Consider the following 25563-nt stretch of genomic DNA (forward strand, 5'->3'; position numbering starts at 1 on the left):
GCGACGTCTCTGATCGCCAAAATATTGTGCCCGTTGCCCGTTGGACACTATGGACCGGCAGTACATCTGTGCACTGTTTGAGCTTTAAACTGAAGAATCACATTTGTACTACTGCTGGTGGTATACAGAAGGCGTTCTATACTAAATACAATTCTTCTCTGATGATTCAGCTCTTGCAAATTTTCAGAATTTGATTGTTTATGATCCCAAGAGAATGATGTCCTTAGAACTGAAAAAAGGTCTCGAGACAGTATTAGTTGGTGTGTCTTCACCATCTCTTGACTCCGTTGTTGTTATCATAGATGTTTATTATAAAGATTTATCGAACGTTGTAAATGTCATTAATCTGTGGAAAGAGATATACCCTGTGGGAGACTTTAATTCCCGGGCCAGAAAGACAAAAAACAGTGAAGCTTGGCAAGATGTGGTGAGCAAACAGAGAACGGAAGTGTCAAGAGATTGGTGGGTTTTTGTGGAACCACACTCATTAACAACACAGAACGGCTACTTACCCAATAATGAAATACATAAATACACCTGAGTGCAAGCTGAAAGAAATTTAACGTTCATAACAGACTACATAAAACAAACAAAAAATTCCGAATTTAAGACGCAATATATTAGAGTGCTGAATTTTATAGCATTTTACAGCCAAAGCTATTTTATATTCAACGCAAAGGCTCTGTATTCTACAAAAAAAAAAAAACACCCACGGTAAGAATGATAACATATGGTTCAAAATGGTTCAAATGGGTCTGAGCACTATGGGACTTAACACCTGAGGTCGTAATTCCCCTAGAATTTAGAACTACTTAAACTTAACTAACATAAGGACATCACACACATCCATGCAGGGGCAGGATTCGAACCTGCGACCGTAGCGGCCGTGCGGTTCCAGACTGAAGCACATAGAACCGCTCGGCCACACGGGCTGGCAGAAGGGAACATAAAAACAGCTGAAGCTATGAGATAAAATTTTGAAAATTAACGACAATTTCTGTAAAATTCCTATACAAATGGAGATTGACCTACAAATTTAATAATATTATGGACATCATTGAATCCATGGCGGCATCATTTTACAGAGAGATGAAGAGTATATTTTTCGCAGTAAGAGAGAGCTTAGGAATAAAGGATAGTTTTAAGAATATAAATCCGTAATGGGGAGCAATGGGATATGAGGAAATGGTGAAAGAGAGGAAACATCTACACCAGAAGAGGTCAAGTAGGGGAGAACCAGGAAAATGAGACCAATGAGGGCAAAGTGGCCATTGTGGTTTAATGAGGCGATAAAGTGCTGGCATGTAGCGAGAAATTCTTTAACTTATGCTACGTGGAGGGCCCACTCACCCCAAGAAGTTTAACCTGCTTGCTGCACAGCTCCTTGGAGTTACAATAATTATTGTATTTTAGTTATCCTGATCTAAGGTAATTGTTAAGTTTGTGTACTTATTGTGGAGGAGTAATGTGAATTGCGTATTTTTAATGAAATAGTGTTGAAAGTTTCATATCTTGACACCATAATCATACTTTCATTATTGAAATCGCTGTCATGCTTTTAGCGGCTTACAGCTGTTGTTCGATGGCGTCAAAATGTCCATCTCGGCTGTGGTTTCAAAATGTTCAAATGTGTGTGAAATGTTATGGGACTTAACTGCTAAGGTCATCAATCCCTAAGCTTACACACTACTTAACCTAATTATCCTAAGGACAAACACACACACCGATGCCCGAGGGAGGACTCGAACCTCCGCCGGGACCAGCTGTTCAGTCCATGACTGCAGCGCCTCATCCCGCTCGGCTAATCCCGCGCGGCCGGCTGTCGTTTCCTGCCATTTTGCCCGCCAGTCAGCGATTGGGCAGGAATAAAATTTAGTTACAGGAAGTCCTTACAAGAGCGACCTAGAAGCGTCAAAAAAGGGAAGAGAAGAAAATGAAATAAAAAGAACGAGAAACGGAACGCAGTCGAAGAGAAGAAGAACGACGAAGAGTGGGAAGTGCATGGAACTAGCGTAGAAGATCTGTTTTTGACGCATTGTATTGCCAAGAAATATTTTCCAATTCAACGCCAGAAGAACAGTGGATTTATTGCCGACTGAGTTCACATTGGGTCCACGAACTCGGTACAGGATTTGAGGAAGACAGACTGACTTTGTTTGTGAGAAGTGTAACTGATTCAATTCGAATCATATTTTGCAGTAAAATATATTTAGTTCTTCTTTTAAAACAGTTTTTATCCTTTATGTTTGACTTTCAAATTAAGCCGCCACTTTGACCGCTGATCTTTGCTTAAAAATAAGGAGTACCTTAAGCTGGACACTTTGCCCGGCTCTGTCCAACACAGGAAGACAGGCAGTGAGGTTCTGTTCGGGAACGACAGGTGGTCCCATAAATTCTCGACTGCGTTTAAATACGAGATTTTGGTGGTCAGGGAACTATGATAAATCCCATCTGGTGCTCTTCGAACCACGTACGTACACTGCAAGCTCTATGATTCGTTACATTATCCTGCTGGTAGATGCCATCGCACCGAGAACGAACAACTTGCCTGTAGGTGTCGACATGGTCCCCAAGGATAGATGCATACTTGTGCTGATCTACTGTGCGTATCAAATTGACGACGTCATCCAGGGAACGGCATGAAACCACAACTCTCCCGCCTCTGACCTGGAACCTTCCGACCACCCAATGGCCAAGTGTCCGATGGAGCATAGAACGTGATTCATCTGAAAAGGCAACCTTCGCCGCTCAGTGGACGACCACTTACGGTACTGGCGTCGCCACCAATGAACAGCATTTAGGATGGGTGCACGAATCAGAAGCCTGCTGCGGAGATGTATGTGCAGCAACGTTCGCTGAACGGTCCTTAAAGGGCCACTGTTAGTAGCCGATTGGTTCACCTGGGTGAGTCAGCTGCTCAACAGTTGTACGTGTAATCTCCTGTACACATATCCACAGCCGTCTTTCACCCCTGTCATCTATCCATCACAGTTTCCTCCTTACTGGTTTTGGACAGCACCATTTTGCCATGCACGCTATATTTTAACCACGGTAGCAGGTGAACACTTCACAGTCTTAGTTGCTTCGCGGTTGCTTCCATCCCCGATCGCACAGCCAATGATTATGCTCTTTTAGGCATCAGATAAGCTGCTCTTTTTCCGCACTATGGCAACTACTCCACTTGTTAGCCACCCCCCCCCCCCCCCCACCCTGTAACACTACGCTCAGGCGCACGATACTTATTAAAGCCTGTACTATGGTAAGTTGACGGGCTTCACCTTATAAGAAAGGATTTTGGTATAGATGTTGACCGCGTGTACCTGAATGGAGGCAAAGTCAGACTTTCACCCACTCAGTAACAACAATGATACGTCAAGCAAGTCTGAAGTGCAACTACACGTTAGGACGGACATGAAACAACACAGCAGATGATACCAAATTGTTAATAATACGGTCGCCAGCCTAATTAGGCATTAACTGAGTTTCTTCCCAGTACAAGTTGATTTACGTTCATACCAAAGAACACGTAACAACACTGCATACTATGGCAAATTTTAGAACCAGGAAATCTACCGAACTGATAATTTCACTTTCAGTACCAATATGGATAAACCATAAGTACATAACATTACGCTATAATGTTTACTACAAAACTTCTTACTGTCCATTGATCTGATTAAAATCGGGCATAGGTTACCCTAGAAATAGCACTTTCGAAACACACACACAATGTCAATTTTGATAAATGTAAAACACTGATAAATTTTGGGTTTTATATTGGCTTTAACTTTACTGTTCTAATCAGTTTAGAACACTTCAGAATTCAAATGAATAAAAAAGGGGGGGGGGGCCTGAAACTGTTATGATCACTGTATTGAAATTATTAACTATTGAAAGCATTAAGCACTCAAGATTTCCAACATATGAATTACTACTCTTTTTATCGTATTTCCTGCTCATTTAACTACCATTATTTTTGTCTCAAATTAATTAAACTTCATTGCTAAACCAATTTCAACATTATCTTCCAACTTTGTCAGACATATATTATTTGTCTATTATTTCTTTAACAACAAAATTCTTTAAACATCATTCTAACATAGCTAGGTCTGCAGGTAATTATTATTAACATAAATTTTAATTCTTCATCTCGGGACACTCGGATTGCACAACATGTGGAAAGGACCCTGTCTAGGTTAGTTGTGAGGATAATTAAATGATAGGACAGTTCTGGTAAAATTTAAGTTGTTATTGAACAGAATGGAACAAAAGTAACACTGGTCCACACGAATACAGTACTAAAAGTTTCAACCTGTTTGTATCGATGTGGCGGTTGGCGGGCGGCGAGATGGCGAGGCTCAGAGCACACATACAATCACAGCCATGGCTCTTGATGTATCGGCACTTTGCTTCTTCTTAGCGTCGCAATACTTTTCCGTTTAGTGCCTATGGAATATTGCCATGCTGTATAGGCGTCGGAAACGGCACATCCGAGGCTTAACGAAATCACGTTTTCCAGGAGAGCCTCCTCGATCCAGAACGTGTTTCTCAGACCGATGCCCAATTCCGACTCCTACTGCTGAGCCCGTTATGCCGTACAGTGCCCGTGTGCATTTTCCCGCGCTCGCCTACCATCCACCTTTTACCGCTCCCCTACAGATAGGGTATTCACCCGAGGTTTTGCATTCTACATATCCTAATACATTGCCTACGTATGGACCAGGCGCACAATTACAACTTTAACATCTTACAACAGTTTCAACATTTCTTTACATTTCAATTTTGTTATAATATTGCTTGCAATTTGACATAAACATTAATATTTACATCGAAAATTGTATACAGTTTCTTTAACATAATGACATGAAAAGAAAAGAAATGAATTCAGAACATCGATTACATTAATTTATAGAAAATCAGAAGAAAAAATTATTATATGTTCAATAGTACAGCGTTGTTGTTGTTGCAACCCCACCCTATCACGCTTCCTATATCCTCCACTACTCGTGCTGCCACCAGCCGTGTATGGGTGTAGTAAAGTCTAACATAGGCGGTGTTCTCATTAGTGTGACTAGATCGTGTACAAAGATACGTACAGAAAAATAAGGATAGGATCTATCAACTGTAAATCGTTTATAATAAATAAAGAATTAAAACAGCGCTGCTGATTATCTCCCAACATTATTCAAAATATATCTGCTAGCTACTTTGGGGAACTGGAAAAAAAAAGGAAATTCAGTTAGAAGACTACAATGAGTATAATCTTTTATTCGCAAATGACCAGGTAGTGGTTGAGACCACTGAAAGAGATATCTCTCATATGATGAGAAAATTAGCAGAAGAATATAGCAAATGGGGGGCGAAGATAGAAGACAGAGTACGGAACGAAGGGAATGCAGTCGGTAAGTCTTGAAATATCAGACAATGCAACCACTGACAATACTATGAACGCTATAAATACGAATCCAATATAATTAATAAAGACGGTACATATGAAGAAGACTTCAGAAACAGATTGAGCTCAGACAGAAGATAATTATCAAAATAGAGACCCCGTTTGTGGTCTGCAAGACTTGGATTTACCATGTACGCTTCGGAGTGCAGCACGATTACGCAACGACATCGAGGCTGTAGAAACAAACATTCTAACACAAGCATCAAGAATCTCTAATTTCACACATAGAAGAAATGAGGATATACGAGAAAGAACACACACTTATGAAAGGTAGCATAATACATGAAAAAGAACGTAAATAACATTTTTGGTGTAGCCACTTAAAGAGAATAGAAGAAGGAAGAATGTCGAAAATATATTTGAATGTGGGGCGACAAACGTAACAAACAGAGGAAGCCTGCGACTTTAATGGATCCAAAGGATAGAACTGAATATGACCAAAAGAAATTTGACCGTTACGCGCATGTCTGAAAGAAGAGAAACTGTTAATGTTCAGCAACTATACGAAATATTTCGAAATAAATTCGCGGCTCGTGAATTCCTTGACATCCTCTTCAGCGTGCCACAGATTTTCGTATGGCACTATTGGGTAGTAGATCTATACCTAATGCAGCTGATTTCAAAGTATTCTCAGGCAGTAAATTTATTTCTAAATACTTCGTTCAGCTGATTATTCTCAACAGCGTCTGCTCTTTCAGACATGAGAACAAGTAACACAAGCATAGGAAACAAATGGCTCTGAGCACTACGCGAGTTAACTTCTGAGGTCATCAGTCGCCTAGAACTTAGAACTAATTAAACCTAACTAACCTAAGGACATCACACACATCCATTCCCGAGGCAGGATTCGAACCTGCGACCGTAGCGGTCGTTCGGTTACAGACTGTAGCGCTTAGAACCGCATGGCCACTCCAGCCGGCGCCTAGGAAACACATGACGATAACAACACTGGACTCGATTTCTCGTTGTCTCAGTCTTCCTCTTTTAGGAATCCAAGTAATGTTGCGAGCATTAAGTGATAAATATGGTGGACTACCTTAAAAGGATTTAGACAGTGTGACAGCTGGAAGTTTGAGTCAGTCTCGGGAGCATGCATGGGTCTACTAACTGGTTAAGGCGACAGCTCGCGAGAAGCAGGAAATCCTGTTCGAGTTCCAGTCCGGCACAAATTTTCGTATCTCATTATTTGGTAGTAGATCTATACCTAATACGGTTGATGTTAAGGAATTCGGAAGTAATAAAGTAAGTGGTGCAGCACAATTGACTCGGCGCCTGTTTCGGAAGCTCCATTTTGCCATCCATGTTATACTTTAAACGTGGCAACATGCCAACAGTTTACAAAATATATCCATTTGGGAAATGCTTCCATCCCTGTCACGAAAGCCTACATTCAAGACTTTTTGGACGTCACATGAAACGCTCCATGTTGCATTAGGACAACTACTGCCCTGTCTTTCCGCACCCCTGCGACACGCTTTATGTACAGTCGTGCTCAAAAGTATCTGGACGACCTGAATTGCATTTCGCCTGATTCGCTTGCAAGCGGCATAACGCAGCTGTCTAGCAGGTTCTCTAATCGCCCCTTGGTACAGTCGTTTGACTATTGAAAATAGTTCCAGCAAGTCACCACTAGAAAACACTGCTCTGTATCGCAATAACTCAAGATGTAAAGTAATACCAAGATACTACAAATATCACGGAACACCCTATCACAGATTAGACTGTCCTTAAGGCTTGTAAGCTCACATTTATTACAATAAATGACATACCTGAAACTTCACCACTCTCATTATTACGTCAGATAGGTAATGCACGTGGTAAGTTCGTCGTAGTCATGATTTACTCTTGGAAGTAACATGCCGTACTTATTATTTAACACAAAATGACATTAAAAATTTAAGTTATTCACGATCAGCTAGTTGCGAATATGTATGAACTTCATATGACACGACGAACCGTCTCGTTCTGCATATGGATTCAAACCCAGTTCATGCAGCCTAAGCAAAGATTTCGTGACTGACGGAAACTAACAGTCACTCCTGATTAGGCATACAGAGAGTGATATACCTCGATTTTAGACAGTATCAGTTAACAAATATCAACTTTAAATTACACAACGCAGACATTTTTAACGGACGCGAATTCCTACCCAGCATCTACTGTCCCTGTTAACGAACTACGAGAGATGTTAAATATTGCTTCTTCACAAGTAACTTACTTGAAATGCCGTGAGGTAAAGCTTTGTGTTGGACAGGGATTCGAACCCATAACCTAATCGGATTGATATCGAAGCACAATCAACTGTCACATACCGGATTTTCTCGGCAGTAGCTAGATGCTTTAACTGAAATGACGAGATGAAACATTAATTTTTTCCTTCCCAGGACTCCAACCCGGCACCTATCGCTGTAATATTCTAGAGAAAACGAACGTTAAATATGGGTTTGTGGCAACAGCAGCGACATGTGAGCATGTTTGAACTAGAAATAATATGACGAAGAGTTCAGTGCTGACTGGGAATAGAGGCCCACACATATCGTTGTTGACTACACAGAAAGAGACGTCAGCTACCGAATTTTTCTCCACCAGCAGCTCGGAATAACATCTTGAACTTACAGTGATCTCGCAAATAGGTCTGTGTCTCACTGGGAGTCAAAAACGTCAAATATCGTTAGTGTTGACAACGAATGAAAATACATTAAACATCAAAATTATTATCCACCAGCAGGTAGGTGTTCTCATGCTAGAGTTCGTTAGTACATAATGAAATCTTTAATGCCGGACCAGGATTTGAACCCATTCAGGCGCAACATGTGGAGATGTTGAGGAGTCTGCACTTTTGGACAAACAACAAATTGCAGCCGAGCTGTATTGTCACGAAGGGATCAAATTCCGCGTTAATGGCGGTCTGTATTGCATTCCCAGTTCAGAACCAATTTTATCGACATACAGAAGCTCAAATAAAAGATGAAATAAGTGTCCTGCGACGCTACATAACGTTTGTTTCGTCACTAGATATAAATAACTAGTATCAGAAAGGTTACTGGTGATAGAGTTTCTACATGTCGCCACTCCAGACTTTATAGTGGTTCAAACTAACGTCTACTTGGTAGAGAAGGAATGTCATTTTTGATGTGAATTTCAGACCACAGTGCCATTATATGTTCTTTGCTTGGTGTAGCCAGAAGAGAAAGGAATCTGTCTCTTCCTACATAAAATCATTGACAGGAGTTGGAAACCAACCCAGACCATACGTATATGAACCTATCATCAGTCCAACAGACCACCAGATCCTCTTCTCTGTAGCTCATTTTTCTATCTTAACGCCGTTGCGCCACACTGGAAGAGAATTCTTACGCACAGGCTCCCTGTAGTAATTTGCAGCATGTTCAATAAATTCATTTACTTGGTTGACCAAATCACCATAAACTAACTGCCTCAGCTACCCAGTGCATACATTGGACTCTATTTTGTAATCACCGAAATAAAGTCACGTAACTGCCACGTTCACAGAACAGCCAACAGTGTAGGATGCAGAAATTTAAATAGAAGTGATCCTTTCTACTTGAGCTACTGTACTGCGCTTTCTGTTTGTTGAAAACGTCGTGCAGTGCAAAAGAAAATCTGTAACTCTTTTTCTCTCAGAAGTCTAGACCCGGCCATATGCATTATCTGACAGTGCAGTGGAATGCAGAAGTTCTGGAGGAATTGTTGAGTTCATGGTAAGTGTCGCGCACTGTAGATAAGATGTCGCGAGTTCGAGTACATTCACTTCTACGTCTTTTAAAACGCAATTCAGCTGTCTGCTAAAGTTATCAATCTAATGGAACTTTGAACATAATTCCCTTGACTTCTCAACCCAAAATTGTCACATGTAAAAAAAGAGCTAACTTCTGCGACATTTTGTTCTTTTCAGGTTTAATAGACAGCCAGGCAGCAGATGCATCTCGAAACTTTTGTATTATGTATGGGGAGAGTGCATCGTGCCAAAATACGTCAGAAAAGCATTTTCTACATTAGCTGTGGTGTGGTAGTGACATTTTATTCTTCTTCAAACCTAGTTTGACAGCTTTAACTCAGAACAAGTTTTCTACATGATGTAATCAATAAACTGCATGTGCATTGTCAGACTGTTATAGATAACATCAGAGAATTCGCATGTATTCTTGATGATTAATATCTCTCCCATATTTGCTATTGTTTTAACAACACTAAAGGAAAACTTACGAAAATTGTGCACTGTGTTATAAGAAATGAAATAAAACTACCCACGATAACCTTACGACGAAAGTCTGTCTTAATAAAACTGAGTATCTGTACACAAGCGTGCCTCTATGGACACGAATTAGTAAAATACTACTCATTTAGATTGGGTCTGTGTTTAATTGGTATGCTGTGACATAATCAAGGGGTATACAAATGTGGCATTTCATAGATGAAGTTACATATTCCTGGAACCCAAAATTTGCTTGCCAGCAGCGGAAAGAGGGGTTACCTGTTGTGCAGCATTCTAAGTTTTTCACCATTGCACTATTAGCCGAAATTATTTTCTTGCGATTTCCTTATCGATGTTTGACCTGACTGCTTGAAGCTCTTCCACAGAAGGTATAAAACATTACAGTTAGTGAGACTGGAACTGCGAACCATAACGGACGCTTTTTTACAGGTCAGCACGTTACCAAAGAGCTGGCGAAGAGGTATGTGTTTTAGCTTCGTCTAATGAGGCCAATGGTTACAAGAACTCGTAAACCGCTACTTAAAGGACGAAGCGTCAGAAGCTTGCTTCTACTTAACCATTGAATAGAATCGCATTTTTTCCACCGTGACTAATTTTGTAACCGAAGCACATCATCCGTTACAGCACACTCCTGGGGCTGGGAAATGTGGCCACAATGGTCTGGTGGAACGGACTGTCACAGGTGCAAAGCATGGGTTCAGGCATTTACTTTTAAGAGGCGCATACCGATTTGCTTTACCACTGGTAACCTCAAGAGAAAGGCGTTATAATCCAGAATCCGCATTAAACATCAAGTTCCTTCTTACCAACTGGTCAGAGCCGGTTTACGTTGGGAATTGACATAGCGGAAGTCATGGTAAACAGAAATACAGTCGCCAGTAAGCTTACTTCCACTAGAAAATTTTATTTTATTTGATGAACCGATAGCCATTTAAAGGAACAGGGCTCTTATTTTACTGATACTTGATTGAATTAGAGACGTTGAAAACTTGGTGCTGGACTGTGATTCGAATTCGTATCTCCTCTTTCAAAGATCTGAATCTCTCGGAATAGTATAGTTCATCACTTCGGCCCTTCTGCCAGCTTCTCCAGGTCTCCTCCAAAGGTAAGTATGTGGGTCCGAATACTGATCCAATACAAAAATATTCATAATATCATTTCAAGCCCTATCACGTGCTTACCGGCCTGCCAGTGAAAATTAAGTTGCATTTTTAATGTCTGTTTATGTGTTGCCAACAATCGCATTAGGTGCCGTTATTTCTGGTCAAACACGCACACATCTTACTGTTGCTGAGTAAGCAGCTGAGACTTAAGCTATATTCGTTGATGCACGGTAGGTGTGCAGTTCGATCGTCGCTTAGGCACAAAAGTCTGTATCATTATTTTAGATTCAAACACCTAGCAGCTGGTAAGAAAAACCTATACGTAACATTTGATTTTACTTAGTTAACAGTCCGATTACATGTTGGGTTCGTATCTCCGTCACAGAACTCCACATCATTCACTTCATCTTTAAATGCATGCACACTTTGTTACTTCAGAATGGAGGTCTATCAGATATCTTTCGTGGTTAGTTAACAGGGACGAATGGTCTTGATAGGAGTCCCGGTTTATTACAAAAAATGTCGTCTTTTATTGTCAAGTTTAGATTTGGTTACTGGAATTGGAAAAAGTTTCGGTAATTCATGACTCTTCATTGCATTTCTCAATATGATATGATTAGATTAGATTACATTAGACTAATTATTGTTCCATAGATCATGAATACATTTCGTAATGATGTGGAACGCGTTACTATAATGAAAGAGTTCTTTACATACCATGATTTAATTTCTTTACAACAATTTTTTACTCTCTCTCTCTTATTCGTTTTGATTTCTCTCTCCCTCTCCCTCTCTCTCTCTCTGTCAGACACACACACAAAAACACACATACACACACACATTTTTTTAAAATTTTTATTTGTTTGTTGTGCTCGACTATCAGCGAGGCACGAAAATTTCTGTGAATGAGTCCTTAGTATTGAGTACACTTACGAAAGAAATATAAAAACAACTATGGGAATTACTGATTTATGATGCTTAGTTTGCAGTCAGTTCTGAGTATTATTAGTAACTACGCTCCAGTCCCTAAACCTAATTACAGAAATGCGAATCAGACGCATTACGTATTCCAGGGCGTGGCAGCCACGACTTGGAGACGCCAGTTATGGTCACTTCCCAGCCCACTGTAGGATCACATCGGTTCGTCTTCTTCCTGCTGGTACTGTAACTGAGATTTGGCAACAAGGCAGGGTATGTTTGGCAACTCTGTAATCGATGATTTACTTCCTGGTGTGCACGGAAATAAGTCTCAAACTTCACTTGATTTTGCTATCATTTCCATTGAATAATCTGAGTTATTATCGCTTGAGGTGTAGCAAAAGATTGAAAATTTACGGTTTTCATCCCAGAACAGTCGATGCACGTGGAAATCGCAACTAATCTCGTCCTTTAAGTAGCGGTTTACGAGTTCTTGTAACCATTGGCCTCATTAGACGAAGCTAAAACACATACCTCTTCGCCAGCTCTTTGGTAACGTGCTGACCTGTAAAAAAGCGTCCGTTATGGTTCGCAGTTCCAGTCTCACTAACTGTAATGTTTTATACCTTCTGTGGAAGAGCTTCAAGCAGTCAGGTCAAACATCGATAAGGAAATCGCAAGAAAATAATTTCGGCTAATAGTGCAATGGTGAAAAACTTAGAATGCTGCACAACAGGTAACCCCTCTTTCCGCTGCTGGCAAGCAAATTTTGGGTTCCAGGAATATGTAACTTCATCTATGAAATGCCACATTTGTATACCCCTTGATTATGTCACAGCATACCAATTAAACACAGACCCAATCTAAATGAGTAGTATTTTACTAATTCGTGTCCATAGAGGCACGCTTGTGTACAGATACTCAGTTTTATTAAGACAGACTTTCGTCGTAAGGTTATCGTGGGTAGTTTTATTTCATTTCTTATAACACAGTGCACAATTTTCGTAAGTTTTCCTTTGGTGTTGTTAAAACAATAGCAAATATGGGAGAGATATTAATCATCAAGAATACATGCGAATTCTCTGATGTTATCTATAACAGTCTGACAATGCACATGCAGTTTATTGATTACATCATGTAGAAAACTTGTTCTGAGTTAAAGCTGTCAAACAAGGTTTGAAGAAGAATAAAATGTCACTACCACACCACAGCTAATGTAGAAAATGCTTTTCTGACGTATTTTGGCACGATGCACTCTCCCCATACATAATACAAAAGTTTCGAGATGCATCTGCTGCCTGGCTGTCTATTAAACCTGAAAAGAACAAAATGTCGCAGAAGTTAGCTCTTTTTTTACATGTGACAATTTTGGGTTGAGAAGTCAAGGGAATTATGTTCAAAGTTCCATTAGATTGATAACTTTAGCAGACAGCTGAATTGCGTTTTAAAAGACGTAGAAGTGAATGTACTCGAACTCGCGACATCTTATCTACAGTGCGCGACACTTACCTTGAACTCAACAATTCCTCCATAGCTTCTGCATTCCACTGCACTGTGAGATAATGCATATGGCCGGGTCTAGACTTCTGAGAGCTGCACGACGTTTTCAACAAACAGAAAGCGCAATACAGTAGCTCAAGTAGAAAGGAACACTTCTATTTAAATTTCTGCATCCTACACTGTTGGCTGTTCTGTGAAGGTGGCAGTTACGTGACTTTATTTCGGTGATTATAAAATAGAGTCCAATGTATGCACTGGGTAGCCGATGCAGCTAGTTTATGGTGATTCGGTCAACCAGGGAAATGAATTTATTGAATATGCTGCAAATTACTACAGGGAGCCTGTGTGTAAGAATTCTCATCCAGTGTGGCGCAACGGCGTTACGATTGAAAAATGAGCCACAGAGAAGGGGATTTGGTGGTCTGTTGGACTGATGATAGGTTCACATACCTACGGTCTGGGTTCGTTTCCAACTCCTGTCAATGATTTCATGTAGGAAGAGACAGATTCCTTTCTCTTCTGGCCACACCAAGCAAAGATGATATAATGGCATTGCCGTCTGAAATTCGCTTTAAAACTGATATTCCTTCTCTGCCAAGTAGACGTTAGTTTGAACCACTATAAAGTCTGGAGTCGCGACACGTAGAAACTCTATCACCAGTAACCTTGCTTATACTAATTATTTATTTCTAGTGACGAAACAAATGTTATGTAGCGTCACAGGACACTTATTCCATCTTTTATTTGAGCTTCTGTATGTCGATAAAATTGGTTCTGAACTGGGAATGCAATTCAGATCGCCCTTAACGCAGAATTTGATCCCTTCGTGACAAACAGCTCGGCTGCAATTTGTTGTTTGTCCAAAACTGCAGATTCCTCAACATCTCCACATGTTGCGCCTGAATGGGTTCAAATCCTGGTCCGGCATTAAAGATTTCATTATGTATTAACAAGCTCTAGCATGAGAACACATGTCTGCTGGTGGATAATTATTTTGATGTTTAATGAATTTTCATTCGTTGTCATTGTAGTGACGTAACAAGACTGTTACGCCACTTGAGGTAGCCGATTGAAAGAAAGGCACGCGTACACACACGCCGACTGGCGTCAATTCTGGAACAGGATAACTATTGAATGGTAGCAAGAAAAGTACGTAGCAGCTTTATACTTAACTTTTATTATGTGATGAATACAGCGTTCTTCTTGAGACATTTATACTATAACTCTCAAAGTAGGTAAGGCTAATGGCGCCTTGCTAGGTCGTAGCCATAGACTTAGCAGAAGGCTATTCTAACTGTCTCTCGGCTAATGAGAGAGAAAGGCTTCGTACATCTAGTCGCTAGCTAGGTCGTCCGTACAACTGGGACGAGTGCTTGTTCGTATCACGAGACCTGCCTTGTGGTGGCGCTAGGTCTGCGATCACACAGTGGCGACACGCGGGTCCGACATGTACTAAATGGACCGCGGCCGATTTAAGCTACCACCTAGCAAGTGTGGTGTCTGGCGGTGACACCACAGTCAACACTAACGATATTTGACGTTTTTGACTCCCAGTGAGACACAGACCTATTTGCGAGATCACTGTAAGTTCAAGATGTTATTCCGAGCTGCTGGTAGAGAAAAATTCGGTAGCTGACCTCTCTTTGTGTACCGTCAACAACGATATGAGAGGGCCTCTTTTCCCAGTCAGCACTGAACTATTCGTCATGTTATTTCTCGTTCAAACATGCTCACATGTCGCTGCTGTTGCAACAAACCCATATTTAACGTTCATTTTCTCTAGAATATTACAGCGATAGGTGCCGGGTTGGAGTCCTGGGAAGGAAAAAATTAATGTTTCATCTCGTCATTTCAGTTAAAACATCTAGCTACTGCCGAGAAAATCCGATATGTCACAGTTGATTGTTCTTCGATAAAAATCCGATTAGGTTATGGGTTCGAATCCCTGTCCAACACAAAGCTTTACCTCACGGCATTTCAAGTAAGTTACTTGTGAAGAAGCAATATTTAACATCTCTCGTAGTTCGTTAACAGGGACAGTAGATGCTGGGTATTAATTCGCGTCCGTTAAAAATGTCTGCGTTGTGTAATTTAAAGTTGATATTTGTTAACTAATACTATCTAAAATCGAGGTATATCACTCTCTGTATGCCTAATCAGGAATGACTGTTAGTTTCCGTCAGTCACGAAATCTTTGCTTAGTCTGCGTGACCTCGGTTTGAATCGATATGCAGAACGAGACGGTTCGTCGTGTCATTTGAAGTTCATACATATTCTCAGCTAGCTGCACGTGAATAACTTAAAATTTTAATGTCATTTTGTGTTAAATAATAAGTACGGTATGTTACTTCCAAGAGTAAATCATGACTACCACGAACTTACTACGTGCATTACCTATCTGACGTAATAATGAGAGTGGGAAAGTTTCAGGTATGTCATTTATTGTAATAAATGTGAGCTTACAAGCCTTAAGGACAGTCTTATCTGTGATAAGGTGTTCCCCGATATTTATAGTATCGTGGTATTACTTTACATCTTGAGTTATTGCGATACAGAGCAGTATTATCTAGTGGTGACTTGTTGGAACCATTTTCAATAGTCAAACGACTGTACCAAGGAGCGATTAGAGGACCTGCTAGACAGCTGCGTTATGCCGGTTGCATGCGAATCAGGCGAAATGCAATTCAGGTCGTTCGGATAGTTTTGAGCACGACTGTACCTTCCACTGCTGGTGTTGCTACCTGCCATTTGTGAGTGGTTATTGCACGATGACGTGGAACATATATGTGGTGGCGACATTAATGTGAATGGATAGTGTATTTTTCTACATAGTGTCCATCGCATTATATGGCCTTACGCCAGCTTAATGTGAGAAAATGTATTATTTGTTGATAAAAGCTATTGTCCTCTGCTCTTAACCCTATCCTAAGTGACCCAAACAAATCCAAGTCCAACGACACTAGGTCTGGAGTAAATGGTGGATGAGGCAATGATATCCTACTAAATTTGGCAATGCTTTCCTAGGCTGTGAGACGTATGCGAGCGTGCATTTTCATATTGGTGCAAGATTTCTTTTAGGTTCTAGTAGACAGAATACTTGAGTTTGTTCAGCCTTCACACGTGCCACTGCATTAATGGTAGTCTCTTTTTGGATCACATCTACGAGAGTAACAACATCATAATCTAAAGAAACTGTCATCATGACTTAGCAGATAGTTTTGCCTTGAATTTTAGTTCCTTTTGGAGGCTGCGGACGGCTACGCTCCAGTGACTGGCTTTTTGTTTAGGGCTCAAAGTGAAGATGTAAGCGCTGTTAGCTGTAACGAGCCGCGAGAGAAACGTCTCATCCATTAGCCTCAAACTGCGACGAAAGTTCAGATGAAGTGGTAGTCGTATCAGAACTGGAGGACTGTGGTTCATGGACCTGACCGTTTACACTGACGGCAGCTTCGTCGTGCTAGTAGATACCCACCAATTGATACAATAACTGAGCTATGGATAATAAATGTTGGACGTACAGGGTAAACTCAGCGGCATTCAATGCAAGATAGTGGTACGGTATTCCGGTAGATAGTGGGTGGGTTCGGACTGACGATGAACGTGAGCACTAGGTCTCCCACGTACTTGTTGCGCCCTTTTGCCTAGAGACGAAGCAGAAAATACAGAGTTCACTAACTCAGAGGCCACGACAATATTCATCTATCGTGACATTGGAACATATATATGGTATTATCATTCGTATTCGTAACCTACTCCATGGTAAATGCCACTTTAGGAAGTCACGGTACCCGAAAGGGGAAAACAACAGGATATGGTTACGCCACGTTTATTTACATATATAGGGTGTTACAAAAAGGTACGGCCAAACTTTCAGGAAACATTGAAACACGTATGTAACATAGCAGCGATGGCGAGGCATTGTAGCATCTGTGACCAGAGAGTTTGCGCTTGACCGCGCGAGTGTTGCGAGCGGTTCTCAGTCTGTCAGTTGTCGTTGCGAGTCTGTCAGTAGTCGTTGCGAGTCTGTCAGTAGTCGTTGCGAGTCTGTAGCTCTGTCTAGTTGTCGCTATGCAGAGCAGTACTCCAGTAGTAGTCGTGCACTGCAGTACGCTAATAGTCGTCATGCAGAGCGGTCGGTCAGTAGTAGCAGCCCAGTGCGGTTGTGTGATGTAGGCGGTCGGCAACACTGGTCAAGATGCTGAATGAGGTATACTGTTGATTAATATAATCATTAGATAATGTAAAAATTTATTTATTGTAATTATTCTCCAACAAGTGCCCCAATAATAATTTTTAATTTCAAAAGCATTTTTTCAAAAATTTTATTTTTTATTGAACTAAAGATTTCGTTGCACTTCCCAATTCATTCCACTTCTTTTAAACAAAATTTTCAGTAAAATTACAAAAAAAAAGGAATATTATTATTTGCAATGCAGTTCCTCCAAGCCGTGCGCAAAGATAAGAGCAGAAATTTGACATCCAGTTATTCTGAGGTAAGACTTTAATTCTGATTGATTTACACAGGGCCAAACACCGATGTTTCGGTTTAATTGAATTTTCTTATCACTGAATAGACTTTAATTTTTTTGTGAGGAATTTATATTTGAGTCAGATTGCGATTCTCACTTTTATTGTCATTAAATTTAATTGCAGGGAGGTTACGTTTGGCTCCCATTTCTATTAAGTATTGTTTTTACATTCCTTTAAAATTTTTGTGGGGAGGTTACAACATTCCTCACACACAAATGAAGAAAAGATGTTATGTGGACATGTGTCTGGAAACGCTTAATTTCCATGTTAGAGCTCATTTTAGTTTCGTCAGTATGTACTGTACTTCCTCGATTCTGATGATCAAATTGTAAATATTCACAATCAACATGTGTGGGCTGACGAGAATCCGCACGCAATTGTGGAATCACGTCAACAACACAGATTTTCTGTGAACGTTTGGGCAGGCAATTTTGGTGATGTCTTGATTGGGCCCCATGTTCTTCGAACTACTCTCAATGGAGCACGTTATCATGATTTCATACGGGATACTCTACATGTGCTGCTAGAACATGTGCCTTTACAAGTACGACACAACATGTGGTTCACGCACGATGGAGCTCCTGCACATTTCAGTCGAAGTGTTCGTACGCTTCTCAACAACAGATTCGGTGACCGATGGATTGGCAGAGGCGGACCAATTCCGTGGCCTCCACGCTCTCCTGACCTCAACCCTCTTGACTTTCATTTATGGGGGCATTGGAAGCTCTTGTCTACGCAACCCCGGTACCAAATGTAGACTCTCTTCGTGCTCGTATTGTGGACGGCTGTGATACAATACGCCATTCTCCTTGGCTGCATCAGCTCGTCAGGGATTCCATGCGACGGAGGGGGGATGCATGTATCCTCGCTAAAGGAGGACATTTTGAACATTTCCTGTAACAAAGTGTTTGAAGTCACGCTGGTACGTTCTGTGGCTGTGTGTTTCCATTCCATGATTAATGTGATTTGAAGAGAAATAATAAAACGAGGTTTAACATGGAAAGTAAGCGTTTCCGGACACATGTCCACATAACATATTTTCTTTCTTTGTGTGTGAGGATTGTTTCCTGAAAGTTTGGCCGTACCTTTTTGTAACACCCTGTAGGTTCTGGTAGGTTCTCGTTGGTTTCCTACGACACACTCCCACACAATCGTCTCAAATACATGCATCCTTCTGCGTCATGTGATGCTTCTGTTTAGGATTTTTTAACATTCTCCAGTAGTTCCTCCTGTATAACATTAGTGATCCCTCTTGGGACGTCCATGGCGGTCTGTATCAACTCGTAGACTGCGGAGAAACTCACGCGACTCTTTCATATGAAGGTTGTGAACTCTTACAGTTTGACGGGTGGTTCCAGTAGTTTGCGGTACGGATCGTGCCTTATAGTAGCCTGCGGTGTGTGTACTGGTGTAGGTTCTTCGAAGTATTGATGTTCATCACTTCCTGCATAATTTGTAGAGGTCCCCTTTCCCGCATAATTTATAGAGTCCCCCAGTGCATTGCGGCTTTTTACTGTTCTCTATTATTATAGAAATTAAGTTATCCGACACGAATCCAAATACTGCTCGTTCTGTTACAATGACAATACCATGCGTTTGGTGGTTTTTGCCATGGAAATAAAATTAGAAAATTTTCAGTAAATTGTTGCCATGGACTCAGTTTTGTATAAGTCTTAACAGAGTGGTCAGAAACAGTCTGAAAAGTTTGCAACTGTGTTGCAGGTTAGGTTGCTTAGAGGAATAATTGTTGAGGAAAAAGCTCGACATGTTGCGCTGTTTCCGAGTTAATTAATATTGAAGTTAGCCAATCGCACCGTTGCACGCGCCAATTCAAGCGGCTCGCCAGGTGCCGCTTTTAGTATCGTCCAGAGGTCGAGATCATACGCCAAAGTCGCAACGCAGGTCGATACCACAGACAGTAGAGAGGGGTCGCTGCGATCTGCAATGATCAATGGGGGGCACTCAAAAGACACGCCCTCCCTCTCTGTATAGCAGTGACCTCATACTGCGCTCAGTGTAGTGTCGAGGGCGCTAGAGCTCTGCTCGGTTCATGATCTGATTTACAGCAGTCCACATTATAGTGTAAGACCAACGATTTGTTATAATTTCAGATTGGCTTGTACTGTCGAACACTGTACTCTGGAGGACGGTTTGTTACATATCACCTTAAGTCGTGCTTTCAGAGCAATGATAGGTGGATATTTTCCAGTACTCCTGTAGCAAATAAATGTGTCAATGTTAATTAAATCTTTTATGCATTTACGAGGGGCGTTCAGAAAGTAAGCTCCGATCGGTCGCGAAATGGAAACGACTATGAAAGTCCGATAAAGCTTTGCACAGATGTGTTGGGTAGTGTCTCTAGTATAACCCCAGTTAGCATCACGTCGCTCTTCTCATTTCTGAGCTCGCAGTGAGTGCGTAAAGATGTCTAGAAAATAGTGTCTGCCGCCAAGTACGAGGGCCTGGTGAGAAATTTCGCCTGAAGCTATGCAGCTAACATTACATAACTGTCGTGCTGTTTCGTCTTCACGACAATTCTCAGCCGCATTCTGCAGGGGCAATGAAGATGCTCCTGCATCGTTTTCAAATGGAAATGTTAGATTACCCACAATACAGTCCGCAATTGTCTCCCCCTGAGTTTCATCTCTGGTCACATGAACCGCTGTCTTTGAAGACAACATTTTGACACAGACAACGAGGTGTAGGCCAGCGTGGAGAATTGGCGGAAAGCACTGGCGGCTGCCTTCTATGATGAGGCTATTGAAAAGTTGGTACAAAGCGAAGACAAAAGTGTAAGTCAGAACGGCGACTACGTAGAGAAGTAGCTGAAAGGTGTGGCTAATTGTTACAAGTAAAACATTTCTGATGTTCACTGTGGTTTCAATTTGGCAATCAATCGGAGCTTACTTTCTGAACAGGCCTCGTATGTTATAAAGCGAACTAACGTTGCATGTGTTCAAGTTTGCTGAGTATTCTCCCAGAGCAACTAAAGAACCCAGTCATGGCCGGACGAATGTAGTTCCGTGTGGTCATTACACTGTTAGTGTCGGGTATTCTCACAGCGTAGATGATAACGCACAAGACTGCTCAGCCTTTGGCTCGGTTCCGATCCTTACTACAGTCTCATGTACAATTTTTGTATCGCTATCTTGTTCGGTCTTAGGAAACCAAATGAAGTACATTTTGCGACACTGTCTCCTATGGTTCAGTTGAGTTTGCATGTGCAATGGCGTGATTGCCTAACTTCACTGCTAACTCGGAAACGTAGCAAGGAATCGATTCTTTTTTTCTTAACAATTGTCTCAGAACAGCATACCCTGCAAAACATTTACAACTTTTTCAGACTGTTTCTGAACGCATGTATAATAGGAAGTTGTCGTTTTCGTTTTTTAGTTTTCTTTAAACATGATCCATCAATTAAATTTCCAGTATGGACCATAAAATTGGCAAAATATTTGTTTAGAAATGTACACGGTTCCCATTTACGTGTTTTTTTCCTGAAGTCCATGCTACATTTTTTGATGTTGTCTCCTGTGACCAGCGAACTACCAGTTCAACAAATCCTTCCCTTAAGGAAATGCGTATGCATCAAAATGACAGTTACTAATTTACTCCTTACAACTGCACACAAATTATAATTTCACAACAAAAAATTCAAATCACAAAACTGAAGCGACAAAGTAGACGTTACAAATAGAAAAACATGTAGGCTGCGAGGAGGGAGATTTGCAAAGAGATGTAACATTATTAATAATAATAAAGAACAAAAGAGGAATGAGGGAAACTAGGAAAAGAGTAAAGTAATAAAACAGGACTGATAATGTAGAAGAGTAGTACAAAGGTTCTGGCACACGAAAGAGAGATTATGCGAGAAACTGTCCCTATGGCCACGGGAGTAACTGCGTCCGCTGCTCACAGCGTGAATGTAGAGGAAATTCGCCATAAAGCAGGCAGCCCCGAGGCTCTCGGGAACGGCCGGCGCTACGGAAGACAGGAGTCCGCATTGGACGGCCAATGTGCAGTTGCCATTGTTAGCAACAGGATGGGGAACGAAGAACACTGAAACTAACCAGACACTTGCAAAACAAAGTCTCTCGTGCAAGCAGCACAGCAACCAGAGTTCACTAGAACTTTCAGGCTTCAGACTGAAATTGCTCCACCATAAATATCGTTCTCTCTGTCCATAGGATCACAGTTGTTTGTTAGAGTGCATTAAAGAATTCCGTAATTTGAAGTAACTGTGTCTTGAAATCATTCTTCGCGTTCTCTGTACCTGGAAGTAGATTTAAATTCTCCAGCCATGCACTGACATGTGGAATCAGTGTTTGCTGTGCACTTCTGTAGCTTTATCGTCATGCAAACACCGTATCACATGGACGCCGAGGCACCTAGACAGGCCACCGAAACAGTACAGGGAATTGTGAAGTAGAAAATTTTTCAGTTTGTTTTCGAACTTTACTTTGCTGTCTGTGACATTTTATATCACTGGGTCTTTGTTTCAGTATTGTGCACACATTTTCATGTTAAAAACAATTTTAATGTGGAGTAAGTTTGTTAGAATACCATTTTCCTTGTACACCATTGTTTCTCTGGAACCGTCATGAATTATTTACAACAAGTTTCATGAGGGAATAAATATACTGTGAAGCAACAGCTAGAATAGTCAACTCCTTAAACAGATGTCTACAAGGTCACAGTATTCTTACAGCACGTTTTAAGAATGAACTCTTTCTTTCTTAAAGACGAGTTACGCCAGAACGCTAGCCCGTATGACATTACTGAATCAAAATATGAAAATACGGCAACTTACTGATTTGTCTCTTCTCTAGTTTGCAGTGATTCGAAGTGCAAATGTGGCTGAACTAAGTTATTTTCGGAGTTTCACAATGTATTTTTTCCATTTTAAATTCTTATCAATACGGACCCCTAAGACTTTTGATGGTTCCACTCTCTTCGTTATTTCCTCACCGTGTGTTGCATTTATCACCACAAAGTGCTCTTATTATGAAACACTGGGTGAATATAGTCAGCAGAATTTGCGCCCCATTTTAATCAAATGCTAGTTTATCATGCATCTCATGTTTTGGACGACATATCTCCTGAGTCATGGGTCATAAAATCAAATATGTTTGCAGGTACATTCAGTGATATACATAGGTATTTTTGACGAAGTATTTGCGAAAATAATCGGTAGAAAAGAAGGAAGAAGTTAGTATTTCATGGCTGATGCGAAAGTTTGACTGCATGGACAGTGAAAATGTAGTAGTGATAAATCATTTTTCTTTTTCATTCCTATTATTGGGGAGGGGGGGGGGCGATAGAGGGGTGTCAGCGAGAAAAAGGTTCTTAAAGGTCTTCAAAAACGTGTGTTAAATCTTATGGGACTTAACTGCTAAGGTCATCAGTCCCTAAGCTTACACACTACTTAACCTAAATTATCCTAAGGACAAATACAGACACCCATGCCCGAGGGAAGGCTCGAACCTTCGCCGGGATCAGCCGCACAGTCCATTAACTGCAGCGCCCTAGACCGCCCGGCTAAACCCGCTTGGCTAAAGGTCTGAATTTGCGTGTAAAGTCTACTGGAAGTCACTAAGTGCTTTCATGTTCTAACTGGATGAAAAATATCCAGGAATTTGCACACCGTCAGTTTCTAACTGCAATAATTGTCTTATTGTGTTAACCATTTAAAATAAGGCTATAACTCTTAATGAGTGGTATTGTGACAGTATTTTAAATCTTCACATTAGGTCAATAATTTCCTAAGTACAGTAAATCAAATTTTTGATGCATGCGGAAGCTATTACATAGGCTGATGGTATCGGGCTCAGGGGTAGCGGTTTAGTAATGTAGATACTATAATCCTATAACAATAAATTTTTATGGAGTAGAAAATGGCAACCGCAAGAAATCTTCCATTTTTATTAGTTGGCCAAATACTGGAATTGCATTTTACGTAGCAAGGAATTGGAAAGGGAATTACAATAGTGAATTTTGTCTAAGAAATTACTCCCAGAGAATTTTATGACTGTCGTTGCAGCTTGCTTGCAGTGTCCTTTAGTGTCTGGAGACAGCCACACACTGCTCCTCGCAGTCCCACGATTTGTTAACGCGTTGTCCACGCGCTGATTTGCTCCCTTGCTTTACACGAGAGCTTTAGTCGGTGGCTACTTGTAAGCCGTTGCTGAAATCATGTCCCTTTCAGCTAAGTCCATTAAGTCCGGTACTAAGTTCCTGTATTTGGAAGAAATATTTGTTGAGTGCTCATAACTTTAATAATCCTAATTTAGCTGCGCTGCACATTTGCAGACGAAGCAGGTTGTCAGGCAACTGCCACTTAACGTACTCGTCAAGTGTGGTAAATGCCTTTGTGATTTTCTAGGTAATGGAGATCGTATTCTACACATATTTATAGACTGTTTAGCGTACGGCAAATCAGATATTTTCCTATGTTAAGAATATTGTTTGGATTGTCGTTATTCTCATTCATTGTAATATTTAAATAGCATTTACGGTCAACATTCTCGCAACACATCTGTTATTTGTATATAATTAAAGCTTAAAAGTCATTAAATATCAAGATCTGGTAACATGATCGAAAACTCTCTGTTACTGGCTAATGCTCTGGTGACGTCACAGGCTAAGCGTAAGACGAAGCGATAGTTGCGTTATAGGAGTGTTAGCCCAAGTTACGAGGTTGTTACGCACTTTATTTGGAAACATTTTAGGTGTTTAGTGATGAAGAAACTGCAAAAAGGTGGGAATTTAAGGAGATGGGACCTGGATAAACTGATTAAACCAGAGGTTGTACAGAGTTTCAGGGAGAGCGTGAAGGAACAAATGGCAGGAATGGGGGAAAGAAATACAGTACAAGAAGAATGGGTAGCTTTGAGGGATGAAGTAGTGAAGCCAGCAGAGGATCAAGTAGGTAAAAAGACGAGGGCTAGTAGAAATCCTTGGGTAACAGAAGAAATACTGAATTTAATTGATGAAAGGAGAAAATATAAAAATGCAGTAAATGAAGTAGGCACAAAGCAATACAAACGTCTCAAAAATGAGATCGACAGGAAGTGCAAAATGGCTAAGCAGGGATGGCTAGAGGATAAATGTAAGAATGTAGAGGCTTATGTCACTAGGGGTAAGACAGATACTGCCTACAGGAAAATTAAAGAGACCTTTGGAGAAAAGAGAACCACTTGTATGAATATCAAGAGCTCACATGGAAACCCAGTTCTAAGCAAAGAAGGGAAAGTAGAAAGGTGGAAGGAGTATATAGAGGGCCTATACAAGTGCGATGTACTTGAGGACAATATTATGGAAATGGAAGAAGATGTAGATGAAGATGAAATGGGAGATACGATACTGCGTGAGGAGTTTGACAGAGCACTGAAAGACCTGAGTCGAAACAAGGCCCTGGGAGTAGACAACATTCCATTACAACAACTGACGGCCTTGGGAGAGCCAGTTCTGACAAAACTCTACCATCTGGTGAGCAAGATGTATGAGACAGGTGAAATACCCTCAGACTTCAAGAAGAATATAATAATTCCAATCCCAAAGAAAGCAGGTGTTGACAGATGTGAAAATTACCTAACTATCAGTTTAATAAGTCACGCCTGCAAAATACTAACGCGAATTCTTTACAGACGAATGGAAAAACTAGTAGAAGCCGACCTTGGGGAAGATCAGTTTGGATTCCGTAGAAATATTGGGACAGGTGAGGCAATACTGACCCTACAACTTATCTTAGAAGCTAGATTAAGGAAAGGCAAACCTACGTTTCTAGCACTTGTAGACTTAGAGAAAGCTTTTGACAATGT

Source organism: Schistocerca serialis, chromosome 1 (genome assembly GCF_023864345.2).
Source record: "Schistocerca serialis cubense isolate TAMUIC-IGC-003099 chromosome 1, iqSchSeri2.2, whole genome shotgun sequence".
NCBI classification, from domain to species: domain Eukaryota; kingdom Metazoa; phylum Arthropoda; class Insecta; order Orthoptera; family Acrididae; genus Schistocerca; species Schistocerca serialis.